Source organism: Acomys russatus, chromosome 2 (genome assembly GCF_903995435.1).
Source record: "Acomys russatus chromosome 2, mAcoRus1.1, whole genome shotgun sequence".
Classification (NCBI taxonomy): Eukaryota; Metazoa; Chordata; class Mammalia; order Rodentia; family Muridae; genus Acomys; species Acomys russatus.
In genome coordinates this window covers 26625934-26644956 of record NC_067138.1, presented here as the reverse complement: position 1 = coordinate 26644956, position 19023 = coordinate 26625934, and the positions used below count along the sequence as shown (strand labels likewise).

The window sequence follows — 19023 nt, the reverse complement described above, 5'->3', positions numbered from 1 at the left end:
GGTTTCTAGGACCCTCTGGATCCTTCTATTTCCCCATTCTCCCATGCTTCTCTCACCTAACGTCCCAATAGGATGTCCTCCCCTCTGTCCCACTTTCCTGGTAAGTGAAGACTTTCATGGGACATATCCCTTGGGCTAGTGTCCAGATATAAGTGAATATATACCATTTGACTCTTTCTGCTTCTGGGTTAACTCACTTATTATGATCATTTCTAGTTCAATGCATTTGTCCACAAATTTCGGGAATTCCTTGTTTTTATAGCTGAGTAATATTCCATAGTGTAAATGTACCACAGTTTCTTTATCCATTGTTCTACTGAGGGACACTTAGGCTGTTTCCATGTTCTGGCTATTATGAATAAGGCTGCTATGAACATGGTTGAGCAAATGTTCTTGTTGTGTGCTGGAGCATCTTCTGGGTATATTCCAAGTAGTGGAATAGCTGGGTCTTGAGGAAGCCCTATTCCCAGTTTGCTGACAGAGCACCAGATAGATTTCCAAAGTGCCTGTACTAGTTTGTATTCCCACCAGAAATGAAGGAGTCCTACACAATTCTTTACAGACCCTGAAAGATCAACTCTCAACTTCATATTGAAAAACAAAAAACTCAGAATAGCTAAAACAGTCATGTACAATAAAAGATCTTCTGGGGGAATCTCTGTCCCTGATCTCAATCTGTACTATAGGGCAACAGTAATAGAAACAGCATGGTGTTGGCATAGAAATAAGTTGGTTTATCAATGGAATTGAATGAAAGATACACAAATAAACCCATACAGCTATGGCCACTTGATTTTTGACAAAAAAACCAAATCCATAAAATGATGCTGTTCTAACCAGAGGTCCACATGTAGAAAAATGCATATATATCAATATTTATCACTGTGCCCAAAACTAAAGTCCAAGTGGATTCCAGTCTTTAACATAAGAAGAGACTTGATACCCTATGAGCATATACAAGGGGAAGAGGTCCTCCTCAGTCACAATCATAGGGGAAGGGAGTAAGGGGAAAATGGGAGAGAGGGAGGAATGGGAGGATACAAGAGATGGGATAACAATACTGAGATGTAATATGAATAAATCAATAAATTATATTTTAAAAACCAAACATATTAAATCTGTTAGAAGAAAAAGTATAAAAGCACCTAGAACTCATTGGCAAAGGAGACAACTTCTTGAGCAGAACAATAGCAACTTGGGCTCTAAGGTCAATAATTAATAAACGGAACCTTATGAAAATGAAAGACTTCTGTAAGGCAAAGGACACTGTCTGCAGAACAAAATGACAGCCTACATACTTGGAAAAGATCTTCACCAACCCTACATCTATAAAGGCCTAATATCCAAAATATATAAAGAACTCAAGAGATCAAACATCAGAAAACCAAGTAATCCAATTAAAAATGGGTTACAGAGCTAAACAGAGATCTCTCAAAAGAAGAATATCAAATGGCTGATAAACACTTAAATGTTCAATGCCCTTAGTCATCAGGGAAATGTAAATCAAAACAACTCTGAGATTCCATCTTACACCAGTCAGAATGGCTATGATCAAATTACAAATGACAGCACATGCTGGTGAGGATGTGGAGAAAGAGGAACACTCTTCCATTGCTGGTGGGAGTGCAAACTTGTACAATTACTTTGGAAATTAATCTTGTGCTTTTTCAGAAAATTGGGAATAGTGCTATCTAAAGACATAGCTATACCACCCTTCAGCATATACCCAATAGATGCTCCACCATACAACAAGGACATATGCTCATCTATGTTCATAGCACTCTTATTTGTAATAGCCAGAATCTAGAAATAACTTAGATGACCCTTAACATAAGAATGTATAAAGAAACTGTGGTACAGGTACACAGTAGAATTCTATTTAGCTATAAAAAACAAAAACAAAAACAAACAAACAAACAAAAAAAAACCCCAAGGAAATCTTGAAATTTGCAGGCAAATGGGTGGAACTAGATATGATCATCCTGAGTGAAGTAATCCAGGCCCAGAAAGACATTCATGGTATATACTCACTTATAAGTGGGTATTAGCCCAACATAGATGTCCTCTGAGAGAGACTCCTTCCAGTGGGAGGATCAGGACAGATGCTGGGACTAGCTGCTGGACTCCAGGAGAAAGTGACATGGAAGAAGGGGATGGAAGGACCCAGAGATTTTAAGAGCCCCACAAGGAGACCATCAAGGCTGGCAGATGTCTACCCAGGGGGGCCTGCACAAATTGCTGCACCAACAAATGATAATTCATGCAGTAAACCTAGACCTCATGTTCAGATCTAACGAATGGATTACTCATTCCCCATGGTTGTGGGGAGAGCAGGGACTGACTGTGACATGAACTCTGGTGCCCTTGATTTAATCACTTCTCCTTGGTGAGGAGGCCCAGGTGGCACACAGAAGAAGGGAAAGCAGGATATCCTGATGAGACCTGATATCCTGTGGTTATATGGTGGAGGAAGATGTTCCTTTCTATCAGAGGTCTAGGGCAGGGAATAGAGTTGAAGAGGTAGGCAGGATGTCAATGAGGAGGATACCAGGGAGGAGAGAACAATCAATATGTAATTTCCATAAACTATAATAAATTAAAATTAAAAAGTCTAATCCATAAACATCTTGTGATGGGAGTTCAACTTCCCATCAGCAACGTGAACTTCCTTGATATCAGGAAGGCTCTGTAGCACTTTCTCAGGATAATCTCCATGGACTGACCAAAACTGGTAACTTGCAACTTTAACATTTGCCTTTCTTCCTTCATAGTATGGCCACAACTGTTGCTTGCATCTCAGAGGCAGAGGTCACTTGAGGTGCTAACTTTTCCCAGATATTGGCCACTTTGAGACGAAAATCCTTCCCTGTACCTAAAGAAACTATTTAAGGAAGCTCAGCAAATATAATAGGGATGATTTCTTATTAGAAATGAATCTGGTATTGCAGAAAAATGACCACAAAATTTAATGTATTTCAGCAAGAAAAAGGCTTACTTCTTTTCAAAGGAACATAACTGTGAATATTCAGGCTAGCAAATCCATGCAGAGGGCAACTCTTTGAGTTTTCACTCTTGACAGAAAGGTCTTGTGTCTCACAGTTTGTCTCAAAACAAACAAATAAACAAACAAACAACAATTGATCAAACAAACAAAAACAACAGCAACAAAACCATGTAGAATATGTGGGTTTCTAGGGCCATAATTTAAAAGGAGGCAAGGTAGGATAACTGCCAAATCTCCAGTGTGCAATGCTCAAGAATAAAATACGTTAAATGAAGCTGAGATAGTAAGAAATTGAAATATACATACATTTTATCATCCAAAAGTTAATGTATGTGGAGACCATTATTACTATAGCATGGGTCACCTGGTGTATGGCTGAGAGAGGGGGCAGGGCCACAGTGCAGAAGTACACTACTTCTTTCTTTATTTTTCGTTATTTTTCATTTTTACATATACATTTATATTAGTATGCCTATGTACAATAAACTACCTACAGCAAGAAGAACCATGAAACAATCAGGAATTATATAAAATATTATATTCTTATTGTTGTCAGCCTTGAAGAAAATATCTTTCCTATGTTGGTGTGTCTAAAATTCTGAATGTAAATCAATATCTATCATATCTCATCATTATAAACTTAAAACATCTATCTAGACATAAACACATCTTAACCTCTAAACAACTAAGCTTAACTGTAAAACTAAACTATTTGGTCTTTAAACCCATCAGAGACTTGAGAAGGAATAAAATTAATTGCCTGAGTATACAGGCAGTACAGGTTAGCAGCTTCGAAAATTAGAAGATGACAGAGACAGTTTGCCGCCTGAACAGTCGCCCACAACTCTCTGTGCCATTGGCGCATCATCTTCAGACTCTAGCCCAATATCTGACAGACATGTTTGTGAGGCAGGAACTATTGAGGACTTGCTTACCCTGTCTTGGCAGAGTTTGGCCAGCGACTCTGCCTGCATCCAAGCTTGCCCTTTTTTAAAGCAGAATTCTGTCTGTGGTAGAAACAAGGATATTTTGTCCAGTGGCTTATTTGCCACATTTGAAGTTATCTCTACAAGCAGAGTCTTTGATAGTCATCGTCCTCTTTGAGGTAGGCTGGGTTTTGCCAGAAGTGACCCTGTCTCATTGTCAATGAATCTTTAAAATAATAAAATAATAAAAACATCTTTATATGCCATATTCTGTATGTCTCTGAGATTTTTGAAGACCTTATCTAACTATTTTACCTTATCTTTCTATGGAATCCTATCTATCTGTTACACCAAGGATTTATATTCTTGTGATAAAAATAGACTAGTAATTGCTATGATCATGATTTTTTTATACTCCTTCAAAGGAAATCATAGTTCTCATTGCTCATAGGTAAGGGTCATTGCCCACTGCTAAAGCCAAAGCCTTTCAAATATCAAGAAACTCAGATCCTCAAGGGAAACTCCCCTGAGCTAAGCAGGCAAAACTGAATAGTAGCCTAAGGGAAGAAGGCTTAGATTCTGGTGGGCCTGCCTGCGTCTTCTCCTGGTCTAAACCTCCAGGAGCACTGTGGCCTGACTGCTCCTTGTCTGGAAGCTTCTAGGAGCAGTACCCAGTTCTGTACTGCAGATATGGAGGAAATACAGTTTTGCTTTCTTGAAGAAAAATGAGCATGGAAGATGGCTAAAGACAGGCTAATTTTATCTTATTTACTTACTCTCATAATGCTGTTACAACAAACTTATGAAAAATTTAGTTACTTCAAAAAGCACACAAGCTTTTCCCCCTACACTATTGAAGGTTAGATATTGAAGGTTTCACTGACTTAAGAGCAGGATGTTGTCAGGGTTGTCTACTTCTGCCTCTTCGATTCCTTGATCTCTGCCTTCTCCTCCCACCTCTAAAGTGCATCTCTCCCTCCAAGCTGAGTCTGAGTCTTGCTTATCCCATACAAGAAAGACAAAACAGCTGTGAGGAGCTAGCAACAAAATAATGTTGTGTTCTCATGAAGTAAAACCCACAGAAAATACAGGCAGAACAGAAATGTAGTGACTTGTGGTGAAGGGTTTAGTTTTCTTCTTATATGGCATGTCATGTGTACAGCAAACTAGGATGCATGTGAGACACTAAAAGACTGCAAGCAATGGAAGACATCTGCATCTGTGAACTGGAGAAAACATCTTCTTTACAAAAGCTCACAAAGCATTTATATTTACCATTTATAAGTGTCAGAAAAAAGTTTCAAGTGATAAAAAAAGAAAGAAAATAAACAGAACAAAACAAAACAAAAGAAAGAAAGAAAAAAAAAAAGAAGTTCAGACAATGTTTTGGTCACAACACCACAAAAGATAGATGGAATATTAAAAGTCAAAATGCAGATAGTCTCATCTTTACAAACATTAAAAAAAATCTCATTTATAAAAGTCTTTGATCAAACATGAAACATAAAAAAACTAGAAAGTTTCTTGAAATTATGATGATGATGTTATCTTATTTAAGAATATGTAGAAAAAAATAAAACCAGGGCTCAGAGAAATGCATTGCCTTAAATTATTTATCAAATAGAAGTAAATGAATTATCCCCAAAATGGAAAAGTTGAAATCACAGCACTTAATAAAAGAGTGGCAAAAAAGAATTAGCAATGTTAGAAGCAGAAATTATGAAAGTGAGAGAGAGAGAGAGAGAGAGAGAGAGAGAGAGGATAAATGTGAACCGTCTTCCATGAAACAACAATCAAGGCAAAAACAAATAAAGTACTAACAGGCTTGAAAAGGAGTTAACTGAATGCATTATTGTCTGTCCAGGGTTTTTGTGGTACAAACTATCTTGCCAAAGCTGATTCAGCCGCTAAGAGCATCTCAGTGAATGTCAAAGTGAGCAAAGATGTACACAAGCACATGGAACAATAAACAGCCTGCAGAGGGTAGATTGTAGGAAAACCCAAAAAGGAAGTCAGCTGGGCAGTGGTGGCACATGCTTTTAATACCAGCACTCCAGAGGCAGAGGCAGGCAGATCTCTGTGATGTTCAGGCCAGCCTCTGCAGGACAGTAAGGACTACACGGAGAAACCTTGTTTCAAAAAACCAAACCAAACCAACCAACCTAATAAATAAACAAACAATTAGAAAAGAAGTAATACATTGATATGAGTATATTATATTGACTTAATTTATAATTTATTTAATGAAGTTTTAGTAAATTTAATTTTTTGGAGGAGGAAATAGTCATTTTCATTTATTTAGGAAGTTCATTATGTTTTATAAGCATGTCTGATATATAATGTTATAGAAAGAAACATGACGATTGATGGCATTTAAGTAATTAATTTTAAACACAGAGAAATTAGGAATCCTGTAGTTTATGGAGCTAAGAGAGCACAGGTGCAAGCAGAATCAGAAACAGTGTCTTGATAGGTCATCTAGTAATCTTGCTATTGAACCTTCACTATTAAACCTTAAATCTCCATAGGATTTATTGTATTTAGTCCTTTTTTGTGACTTTGTTCATGATCTGTTAGTTTACACATCTTCTATGTCCAACTTATCTGAAGGCATGTTTATTTATGAAAAACTCTATTAAAATTTTTTATTCACTTTACATCTTGATCATAGTCCCATCCTTCCTCACCTTCCAGTTCCACACTCTCTCCTTCTGCACCCCCCTCCTCTATTTCTCAGAAAATGGGAGCCCCCCTTTTCCCAACCACCTCAGCTCATCAAGTCATATCAGAACTGAGCAAATCTCTTCCCCTGTGGCCTAGCAAGGCAGTGCCACCATGGTGGGGCAGGCCTTTAGTCCCAGCTCTCAGAAACAGAGATAGGCTTATCTCTGTGATTTCAAACCCAGCCTGGTCTACAGAGTAAGTTCTAGGACAGCTAGGGCTGTTACACAGAGAAATGCTGCCTGCAGACAAACAAACAAACAAATAGAAAACAATAAACAAAACTCTATTATATCTTACAGACAATTGAATATCAGTATGCTTAGTTTAAAGAACAGATTCTATAGATTTAGTTTTTAATGGTGCCAGTTTTTAGCAATAAATAAAAAGATACCCCAAAATATAATAAGTGATTTTCTTTTTTTTAATTTAACTATAAATTTATTGTTCATCTTTATAAGAAATAATGAATAGTTCTCCAACACCTTTGATACTTATACATTTATTACTATGCTACTATATCCAATAATTGAAACATCTTCCCTGAGAATCATCTCACCCTACAAATTGCTGTGGATTCTTTAGAGACTGGAAAATGGAACTTGAGCTAGAAGTGCCCCAAAATGGACACAAAGTTCTGAGATGACCATAATGTCCCTTGAGATAGTTAAGACACCCTTCCCATGTCCTGAGGTCAGTGGGGGCATACCTAGGCCTTCAGTGAGCCCTTATTGTGTGTTGATAGTTCTGACCATCTCACGGATGCTGAGTAGTTTTCTCAGGCAATCAACATAATTTCACATGAGAAGCACTAAGCACAGGAAGGTGGAGTTTTGAGAATTTAAGAATCATCCTTAACAAGGACCGTGGTGGCTCTTCACTCTGAGTCGAAGCTGGGTTTGATATGCTGGTCACTTCATTTTTTCCCACTTAATTAGGACTTTTAGACCCCAATATTTCAACAGTGTGCTCATATGGTAAAATAGTTTTACAATTTAAGCTTAGAACAAGAGAAGACACTTTTAAAACACAAGATTAAACTCCCCCTACCCCCAAAATTGATGCTTTGATGTGATAAGTGATTTTCTTTCTTTTTTTTGATAAGTGATTTTCATATACCATTTTATCTACATTTGATCAAATAAGCTCACCTCTTAGATTTTATCTAAAAGATACACTTGTATTCTCTCTGTCTGTCTGTCTGTCTGTCTGTCTGTCTGTTTCTTTCTCTCTCTCCCCTAGCTTTGTGTCAGATTGGAGCAGACAAAATAATGTAGCTTTTCTGTTTTTTCAATGCTTGTTTTTTTTTTTTTTTTTTTTTTTTTTTTTTTTTTTTTTTTTTTTTTTTTTTTTTGGCAGTTTCTTGCTATGTAGCCCAAACTGGCCTTGCCCTCTTGATCCTCCTGTTTTGTTTTCTCAAGGCTGGAACTATGTAGGTGTACCTAGAGCCCACGTTTCTATTTCTGACAGGTTGGATACAAAGGAAAGTTCTGAAAAAGTTAACTAATTTAAAGTGAATAGAAAGATCATGTTTTATTATAGCATCTCTCCACTATGGTCTGACACATGTACATATGCTATGAAATAATGGATATTGTCATTTAGAAAATATAGGGAAGAGTTGGATTGTTTGCATCAAGAAGCAGATATAAACGAAACCCTGAATTGGTTACTTACATTGGGTATAGAAATGAGAAGGTAAAGACAGAAAAAGAGGGAGCTGAACCTTTCAGTCTCTATAGAGTTAATTTGTGATCCATGAGAATGTGTTACCAAGATAACTATTCTTTTTTTATCAGTAAAGAAGAATGTTTGACAATTCTGAGCTATAAAGAATATTTTATTCTTGCGTTCCATCCAAGCTTGATAAATGGATAAATGGTGCCAGGCTTAGAATTTTACCTAACTTTTACATATGTTACATAATCTTATTTGTGTTAATTATTTTCCCCAAAAAGAATACACCCAGTATTGACACGTTCAACATTTTCATTCGAAATAACTGTGAAACTGGTCGTTCATCCCTTGCCTTGTTTAGTCCTCTAAATGTGTTTCTTTTACAATGGAGCTTAACATCAGTGCAACTTCTGGAAATAGCCTCCATTTGTCTCTGCCTCATAAACATAGCTAAGTCTCACTCAATGCAGACTAGGGCCCAACCCAGCTTCCTGTTACTGCACACACAGCGTTCTCCTCAGATTTTAATTTTACTCCCATGACCACCCTATTTTCATTTGAAGTAAACATTTCATGCAACCTGGAAAGGTGAAAAGGTCCCTGGGTTGGGACTTCAAAGATGGTTTTTATTCCTACTTCCTCCACTTCTTAAATGGTCATGGCTGTGTATTTTAACCTCTTGTAGTCTACTTTTATATTAAAAAAAAAAAAAAAAAAAAAAAAAGAAGAAATAGGACTTTTCTGAACGAAGTACAGGAGATATTATAACCAAACGAGTTATCATTATATGAAGCACTTTGATGAAATCAAAGGCTTTTAGAAATTGATGATATTACCATGGCCACAAGAGGTGATTTAACAGGCTACATAGATTTGGAACAAAAGGTATCTTTGAAGTGAAGAGGGTTCAGATTTTCATGAATTGTTGAAAGTACTTTTTATCAGTTCTGTCTTTGTTTACTTTTATCTATATGCCAAAAGTATTGTTTTATAGCACCCACTCCCTCTGATTTTCACATGTCCCTGTTTGCACATTTGTTAAACCAGGGTCCAGGAAAATCAGAAATAAAACCAACAGAATTCACCTGTACCAACCAACAAGCTCTTGTAGTCTCCTTTCCTCTCCTCTCTCCACTTCTCCTCCCTCTGTCTCTCCCTCTTTCATTTTCGTTTTCTTTTTGCTGGTAGGTTATTCAAATATTTCATTTTTTGACATTTGCAGAACAATGCTGTGATCCTCTAAGTACCCAATTTTGGTATAGTTTATAGCAATAGTTTTATGGCACATGCTGTAAAATGCTAGAAATTGGAAGGCATGTTTTTCTCCTAAGACTACAGTCAGTAAGGGTGATAGCACTACAAACTGTGGCTCCTCTACTCAGGAAGGTGTTGCTTCTAGACTCTGAGTACTAACTGAATTATTCTGAATTTTGTGGCAAAATAACATTTTGGGCAAGCACTGCCTTCAGATTTATGGTTACTGAATATGACTTTTCCAGAGTCCTGAGTGAGATCCTACGTTCCCTTAAGCTTAGAGAATTCATTGCTCTTAAAAATGTGCAAGTTCTCTAGAGGACTCAGTGGACCCCACCAGCTTGCTTCTCCTTGGTTTACTATTTTAAGTTCTATATCTGGTCATAACTTCGCCTTATGATACATAGGGCAAAAGCATAAGGAAATATTGCTAAGTTGGTAAAGTCAATGTAACCACTCCTAGTGCAATGCCACTTTCCAGACATGGGCTAGTAATCTATGAGTGCCATTTCTGGTCCCACCTGCTGCTGTTCACTTCTTCACTGTGAGACATAATGTATTACCTGTTACTATTCTTTTTTTCTTTAGTTAACTTATTCAAATTACATCTCAATTGTTATCCCTCACTTGTATCTTCCCATTCCTCCCTTCCTCCCGCTTTCACCCTATTCCCCTCCCTTAGGTCTATGACCGAGGGGGACCTCCTCTCCCACTGTATGGTCATAGGCTATCTATCAACTCTCATCTTGGTAGCCTGCCTATCCTTTCTCTGAGTGCCACCAGGCCTCCTCACCACGGGGAAGTGGTAAAATATGAGGCACCAGAGTTCATGTCAAAGTCAGTCCCCACTCTCCACATAACTGTGGAGAATGTCCTGCCCATTGGCTAGATCAGCGTAGGGGTTCAATGTTTACTGTATGTATTGTCCTTGCTTGGTGCAGTAGTTTTAGCAGACCCCTCCTGGGTCTATATCCACCCATCATGATGTTCTTCTTGTATGTTTCTAGGACCCTCTGGGTCCTTCTATTTTCTCTTTTTCCAATACTTCTCTCACCTAGGTTCCCAATAGGACATCCTCACATCTATCTCAATCTCCTGGTAGGTGAAAATGTTCATGGGACATGGCTTTTTGACTAGTGACTATATACCATGTGAGGCTTTCTGCTTCTGAGTCATTATGATCATTTCTAGTTCAATCCATTTGTCCACAAATTTCAGGATTTCCTTGTTTTTAATAGCTGAATAATATTCCATAGTATAAATGTACCACAGTTTCTTTATCCATTTTTCAGCTGAGGGACATTTAGGCTGTCTCCAGGTTCTGGCTATTATGAATAAGGCTGCTATGAACATGGTTGAGCATATGTCTTTATTGTGTGGTGGAGCATTTTCTGGGTATATTCCAGGAGTGGAATAGCTGGGTCTTGAGGTAGCCCTATTCCCAGTTTTCTGAGAAAGCGCCAGATTGATTTCCAAAGTGGTTGTACAAGTTTGCATTCCCATGAGCAATGAAGGTGTTCCCCTTTCTCCACATCCTCACCAGCATGTGCTATCACTTGAGTTTTTTTATCTTAGCCATTCTGATGGATGTAAGATGGAATCTCAGATCATTTTGATTTGCATTTCTCTGATGACAAAAGACATTGAGCATTTCTTCAAGTGTTTCTCAGCCATTTGATATTCCTCTGTTGAGAATTCTCTTTTTAATTCTGAGCCCCATTTCTTAATTGGGTCGTTTTGTTTGGTGGTGTTTAAGTCCTTGAGCTCTTTATCTCTTTGTCAGATGCAGGGTTGGTGAAGATGTTTTCCCAGTCTGTAGGCTGTTGTTTTGTTCTCTTGACAGTGTCTCCTGCCTTACAGAAGCTTCTCAGCCTCATGAGGTCCCATTTATTAATTGTTGACCTTAAGGCCTAGGCTGTTGGTGTTCTGTTCAGGAAGTTGTCTCCTGTGCCAATGCGTTCCAGGCTCTTCCCCACTTTTTCTTCTAACTGATTTAGCATCTGTGGTTTTATGTTGAGGTCTTTAATATACTTGGACTTGAGTTTTGTGCATGGTGACAAATATGGGTCTACTTGCATTTTTCTACATGTAGACATTCAGTTAGACCAGCACCATTTGTTGAAGATGCTATCTTTTTTCCAATGAATGGATTTGGCTTCTTTGTCAAAAATCAGGTGACCATATGTGTGTGGATTCATTTCTGGGTCTTTAATTAGAATCCATTGATCAATCAGCCTATTGCCATGGCAGTATCATGCTGTTTTAATCACTGTTCCTCTATAGTACAGTTTGAGATCAGGTATGGAGATTCCTCTGGAGGATCCTTTATTGTACAGGATTGTCTTAGCTATTCTGGGTTTTTTGTTTTTTCCCTATGAAGTTGAGAATTGATCTTTCAATGTATTTAAATAATTCTGTAGGTATTTTGATGGGGCTTGCATTGAATTTGTAAATTGCTTTTGGTAAGATAGCCATTTTTACTATCTTTATTGTCCCAATCCACAAACAAGGGAAATCATTCCATCTTCTGGTGTCATCTTCAATCTCTTTCTTTAAAGATTTGAAGTTTTTTTTTTTTCAAACAAGTCCTTCACTTGCTTCTTTAGAGTTACTCCTAGATATTTTATATTGTTTGTGGCTATCATGAAAGTGTAGTTTCCCTAATTTCTTCCTCTGCATGATTGTCATTTGTATATAGGAAAATGACTGAGTTTTTTGAAAACTACTGACTTAATTTTGTATCCAGCCATTTTGCTGAAGGTGTTTATCAGCTATAGGAATTCTCTGGTAGACCTTTGTGGGTCACTTATGCACACTATCATATCATCTGCAAATAGAGATAATTTGACGTCCTTCTTTCCCATTTGAATCCCCTTGATCTCCTTTTGTTGTTGTATTATTGATCTGGCTAGAACTTCAAGAACTATATTGACAAGATATGGAGAAAGTGGGCAGCCTTGCTGGGTTCCTGATTTTAAAGGAATTTCCTTAAGTATCTCTTCATTTAATTTAATGTTGGCTATTGGTGTGCTATATATAGCCTTTATTATGTTTAGATAAGTACCTTATATCCAGGATCTCTCCAAAACTCTAAACATGAATGGGTGTTGAATTTTGTCAAATGCTTTTTCTGCATCTAGGTAGATGATCATGTTGTTCTTTTTTCACCTGATACTATTTTTAAGCCATTCTGTCCACATATCTTTCATAGATGCCAGAAGTTGTATTGGAGACATAAGTAATCAGCATTAATATGAACATTTATTAAGTTAAAATCCTGTCCAGTCTTTGCATACAAGATTGTGAGGATAATAAGTTTAAGAGTATTCACAAACTCTACACTGGCCATACTAAGTACTGGCTGACCCGTTGCTTTTGGCTTGGTAGAAGATCATGTGAAGTGACACCTTCCCTCTGCAGAGTGGACAGGGTGCACCACGGTCTTCACTGAGATTCTCAAGCCAACAAAAAGATGAATGGGGAAGTCTGTCACCCATGGGCTGCTTGAATGTCACCTTGGAGTTATTCACAGACTCTCCTGAGCTACTCAAGGCCAGGGCAGAAAGGACTCACCTAGAGACCAAAGACAACATTATTACTTAAAGCTTGTGATTATGCCTTTACAATGACTTTTCCAAATCAGTTCTCAGAAGCCAAAAAGTGCCTCCAGCTAAATCCAAAGCAAAGGCTTCAAGTAGAGGAAACAGAGTTTTGGGCAAACAGCAACGGTGCTGTTTTGTTCCCAGACTTTGTCCTGAAGGCACAACACACAACTAGAGAGTCTGAGGTCTTCTCTAATCGAGCAAAGGCAACCCTCACCTCCACGTGTGAGCACTGCTCCTCTCTGCAGCTATCATTTCTAGGTGGGCTTTTGTATCCCCACCGTAGTGATATAAAATGAGGAATGGCTTCCAGTCACTGATGGAGGAGGGGAGATCTTCACCTCCCCCTTGGCTCAGCCTGCCCTGAGAGTTCCTTCACCAGAGAACTGGAAAGTCACATTCAAATTTTCATTCAGTTTCATTACCTGTTCGTTTCTGCTGTAATGGATTGCATATACATTGTAGTAAATGCTAGGCATCCTCTGACTTCCTTGTTGTCCATTATGTTGTTTACTGACTCTTTCCTGTTGACCAGTTCATCTTCCCGTCTCTCTGCTCTGGGCTTCTGTCTTTTCCATTCGCTTCCATTCCCCACCCTTCTTCTCTATGAGGTCACTGTCAATGCATCACATCAGCTCCATTTCAGGCCGTGTGGACTTCAGATCCCTTTGTTTGCTGGATTCTAACAGCCTCTGTGTTGACTATACTCAACTTTCCCTCCAGCAACACATACACAATATGGTGGTGCCTCCAACACAGCCTTCCAAGGCCAGAGCTCGTCACGTTCTAACTGAAGCTCTCTGTTCTCTCCCTGAATTTTCTTTCTGGTTACCCAAAAACCATCCTAAAGCATTTCTACGCTCTTCATCCTTCTTAACTTCCAAATTCATTCAAGCTACAGGTCCCGCCAATTTAATTTCCTAAGTGCCTCTCAAAATCGCCATCTCCTCCTCATCTTCTTAGGAATTGAATTGCTTTAATAAGAAGCCATCCCTCTTGTAGGCCATTAAGCGAGCTTCACCATCGTTCTCTAACCAAGCCCTGGCTCCTCCATCTATGTCTCCTCCAATCAGCCTGCTCTCTCATGTGCTGTACTGTCCCAGTGCTGCTACTCTCTCTCACAATGGCAGCATAAAGGACTTCTGACTCAGCAAACTGCACAGCCTTTCAGGCTCTTACACCTTTGCCATGTGCCTTTAGGCCCTTTTTTCTTGGTCAACGCTCGATCACATTTCAATCCCCACCTTGCTACGTATCGTGGATATTCATGGCTTCATTTGAGCCAGTTCTGTCCACATGCCCTGTCCTGGTTTGCTTCTTATTAATGGGATAAAAAAAAAAAAAAAAAAAAGAGCCCAAAAGCAACATGGAAAGGAAAGGATTTGTTTGGCTTACACATGCCAAATCACAGTCTGTCATCTGGGGAGACTAAGGTAGGAACTAAAGCAAGCAGGAACCTAGGCGTATGAGCTGAAGCTTGTTCAAGGCTTTCTTATACCACCTAAGACCACTTGCCCAGGGCTATAGCACCCACAGTAAGCTGGATCCTCCCACATCAATCATTAATCAAGATAATGCTCCCCAGACTTACCTACAGGCAATCTAATGGAGGCACTTTCTTAACTGTGATTCCTCTTTCCAAATAACTCTAGCTTGTATGAAATTAACAGAAACTAACCAGGACATGCCTGATAAAATGTTTGCCTTGTGTTGCCAGGGTCTGAGAGGATGGGAGGTTTTTACTACTCCATTATATACTGTCTTTTAGCTACAACAGTGAATATACTGGTTCAAGATGGGATTCCTCACTCACCCTCTTCAAAATGAAGAAAGCAGTGTTTAAAAATCCACACCTGAGGGGTAGGAAAATAAGTCCATTGGCAAATTGCTGAGCAGTATGAAGACGTGAGTTCAGATCTCCAGACCCCACATAAAAAGCAGGGTGAAAAAAAAAGTGTGTTTCTAAAGTTCCAGTGTGAGGGAGGTTGACAAACGGAAATCTTTGGGAATTATTCCTAAGAGCTGGTCCTCCAATTTTGCAGAATCAGTGAGTTACAGTTTTACTGGGGGGTGGAGAGTGAATAAGGAAGACAACCAACATGCACCAGCACACACACACACACATGCACGCACACGCACGCGCGCGCGCGCGCACACACACACACACACACACACACACACACAAATAATAAACTATCCAAGTCGGAGCATTCCTCTTCTTGTCTGAACATCTTTAGCATTTCTTTGTCACTCTTAGATTGAAGTTCAAAATAGTTGGCCAGCTATACTATCTACCATTCAAATGTAGGTCTTTGATTTTGACCATCATGCTCAGACACCTTGGTCACAACACCACAATCACATCGCTCTCATGCCCACCCATCTCCTTCATACATACTGTGCCCTGCCCATTATGGTTTGTTTTCCCTGTCACCATCAAGTGACAGATTCAGCATCACTTCTTCCAGAAGGATGCCCCTTAAGTCTCTTACTGCCTATGACTTTTTGGCATCCCATCTTCTATTTCCTCCTCACTTATGAACAGTAGGAACGCAGCGTTTAGATGATGCTATCAATACCAAATCGAGGGATTTTCACACTGATGAAGGCACCTTACTGAAAGATGTAAGGAAGGGATCACTAAACAGGAAGCCATTTTATAAATTTTAGGCAAATGCTGCATTGGCTTTCAGTTACTCTGTTTTATCCCTTATTTTACCCTTACCAAAGTTGGTATAATTGATATTAATCATCCATAAACTCTTTATCATCCAGATTCAGTCTCTCATGCCTGAACGTACTTCATAGTTCAGAGAGATTGCTTTTGTCCCGCTTCCTGTCACACTCTCGGGGACTGACCTTTCTTCTGCCACTCACCTAAGTGCTGAGTGAGGCCAGCTGGTCCTGCCTGTATCCTGGCTTCGTGTAGTGAGTTGTAGTAGCTGCAGCTGGGACTTAACACTGGCCTTTCAGCTCAGCACCAATGGCAGGTTTAGGTGTCCTGAGCACCAGGAGAAATCAAATTAGTCACAGCTGCCTAGAGGTTCTTCAGTCTTTCCAGCAGGAATGTCAAAGCTGCCCATCACCTGAGTGCTACACAGTGCTTACATTTCCTTTGTGAAAGCGCTTTCCTTGTAGTCCCCCTCAACCCAGCCCCCCCGCCACGACGTTTCCATTCAGCACAATAGCAAGTAATAGTAAAGTATGAGTGAGTTTGTTGACTTAGCTCTTTTAATGTTTTAGGTGTATGGGTGCTTTCCCTGGATGTATATCCATGTACCAAGTGTGACTGGTACCCACAGAGGTTCCGCTGGAAGTGGTGATGCTGAGAACATGCTCTCTAGCAGAATAGCCAGTGCTCTTAGCTGCTGAACTATCTCTCCAGCTTCAGTCTTATGAGGTTAATCTTATATGCTTCATAAGAGTGTGGACAGCAATTTGGCAGTTTATTTTCTTTATATTTTACCTAATATTATAATAAAATCTTAAGCTCCTGAGAGCTTGGATCCACAGAAATTGCCATAGAAATAGGGTAACCTATTCCCACCCAGAGATTCTGAAGAACAAATACATATGAGTCAAAAGATTTGAGTTAATTATTCAGAGCCAGCAGGTCTCCTGGTAATGGGAGACACCTTCAGAAATATCAGTGTTCCTCCTATCTTGAATTCACTTTATTTGGGCTATTAATTTTATTTAATGGAGGGAGAGAAATTATGGCACTCAGAGGAAGGGTAGCAGGATACCAACATGAGACTTGATAGCCTATGATCATATATAGGGGAGGAGGTCTCCCTCTGTCACAGTCATAGGGGAGGGGAATAGGGTGAAAGCAGGAGGGAGGGAGGAATGGGAGGATTCACGGGATGGGATAATAATTGAGATATAATCTGAATAAATTAATTAAATAAAGAGAAGTAGAGTAAGAGAAAAAAAAAGAAAAGAAAACAGATCATTTTTATTATGTTTTGTCATCTTCTGTCTCCCAAGGACTGTCCCAACTTGGAAAGGTTTCCTACTAGTGGTAGAATTTAGCATATTATTTTACATTCAGAAGTCCCAGGCTGAGAGCTGTCTCCCAGAGATGTACCTTTCTCCTTGCTCTTTGTACCTGACATCTCTATTGATGAGTTTTACAGTCACAGACCTGACCAATCAGAGTTTGGTAAACCTACCTTTAATTATTTTTTTCTACTGAATACACACTGACATTTTGTCAACATTTCCTAAGTGACTTGAAGGAAACAGAGCACTGTGCATTGACTACATGCAAATACTGTAGTGACTTGGGACTTGGGAATCTGTGGAACTCATAACCAGTCCCCCTGCAGATTTCTGAAAAACAAATATTTCATAGTATATATAATTATATTTATGTATATTTTACAGTATATATGATTATACTTATATATAATTATATAAACTATATAAATATATGTATATATAAGTGGGATTTTAAAAGTTTTAAATATTCAAACTGCATGAGTGCTTAGAAATGTTTATCTATAAAACTTCATATATATCTTGTCAAGTAATATTTTTTCCTGCCTTCATTAAATACCTCTCTCCTAAATTTCTGCTGTGGGAAGAGGGTTCTGCATTTATCTTCTCAGTTGGCTAATTCTCTTCAGCAGGCACATGACAAGATCCATGGTTACAATGTGTTTGAGTCCTGATTCTATATTATGAGTCGTGTGAATGTCCTACATTTAGGTAAAGAAAATGGGCAATGTGTAAATAAGAGCAAAAAGAAGTGAGGTAATACAGACACACTTCAAACACGTGTGGCAAAAAGGCAGTTATATATTTAATGCATGAAGTCCCTGATAAGTAAATACTAAATAGATGAGAGAGATGGGTAATTCTGTATTGCCTAATATTTTCTTTGGAAAACTATTTTTAACTTCTTTACAATTGCAATATTGCTCAGTTTTTGTCATTTCCAGTGAAACAACTTTTGCTGAGCTGGTTTGCTGGCAACATGTCTCCTCTGCAATGAGAAGCGATCCCCAAGGCATGAAGGAAAGCTTCTGCCATACTCTTTATGGGCAAGGCAGCGTTAGATTCGTATGCTTCATTGGAGGCCAGTGTTTGCAGAACACTGTGTTAGGGTGCTACTGCTGTGAAGAACACATTGACCAGAAGCAGCTGGAGGGGAAAGGGTTTATTTCAACTTACAGCTCTTAGGTCACACTCCATCCCTGAGGGAAGTCAGAGTAGGCACTCAAGGCAGGAGCCTGGAGGCAGGCAATAAAGCAGAGATGCTGGAGCAGTGCTCTTTATTGGATTGATCTCCCTGGTTTGCTAAGCTTTCTTTCCTTTAAAAAATATTTTTATCTTATTTACATTGGTGTTTTGACTGCATATATAGCTGTATGAGAGTGTCAAATCTCTTGGAACAGAAGTTACACACAGTTGTGAGCTGCCGTGTGGTGGCTAGGAATTGAGCCAGGGTCCTCTGGAACAGCCAGTCAGTGTTTTTAACCACTGACTCATCTCTGTGGACCCTCAGCTTGCTTTCTTATGGACTCCAGGACTTCCTGTCTAGAGGTGCCATTGCCTCCAGTGGGCTAGACTCATCAATCATTAATCAGAAAATGTCCCCCAATTGCCTACAGGCCATTTTACTTACTTACTTACTTACTTACTTACTTACTTAATTAATTAATTTTTCTCTCATCTCTCATGCACCACATCCCAAGCATAGTTTCCCTTCCCTCCTCTCCTCTCAGTCCCTCCCCTTAGCCACCTCCCTTCTCCTCCAGATCCACTCCTCCTCTGTTTCCCTTCAGAAAAGAACAGGCCTCCCAGGGATATCAACCAAACATGCCATATAAAG

General features: G+C 39.0%; 1 protein-coding gene across 2 annotated transcripts in view; it reads left to right on the top strand.

The window, feature by feature from the left end:
* Nucleotides 1–19023, top strand: part of Rb1cc1 (RB1 inducible coiled-coil 1) — a 543496-nt gene that overhangs the window by 28734 nt on the left and 495739 nt on the right. The gene's annotated exons all lie outside the window — the stretch shown is intronic.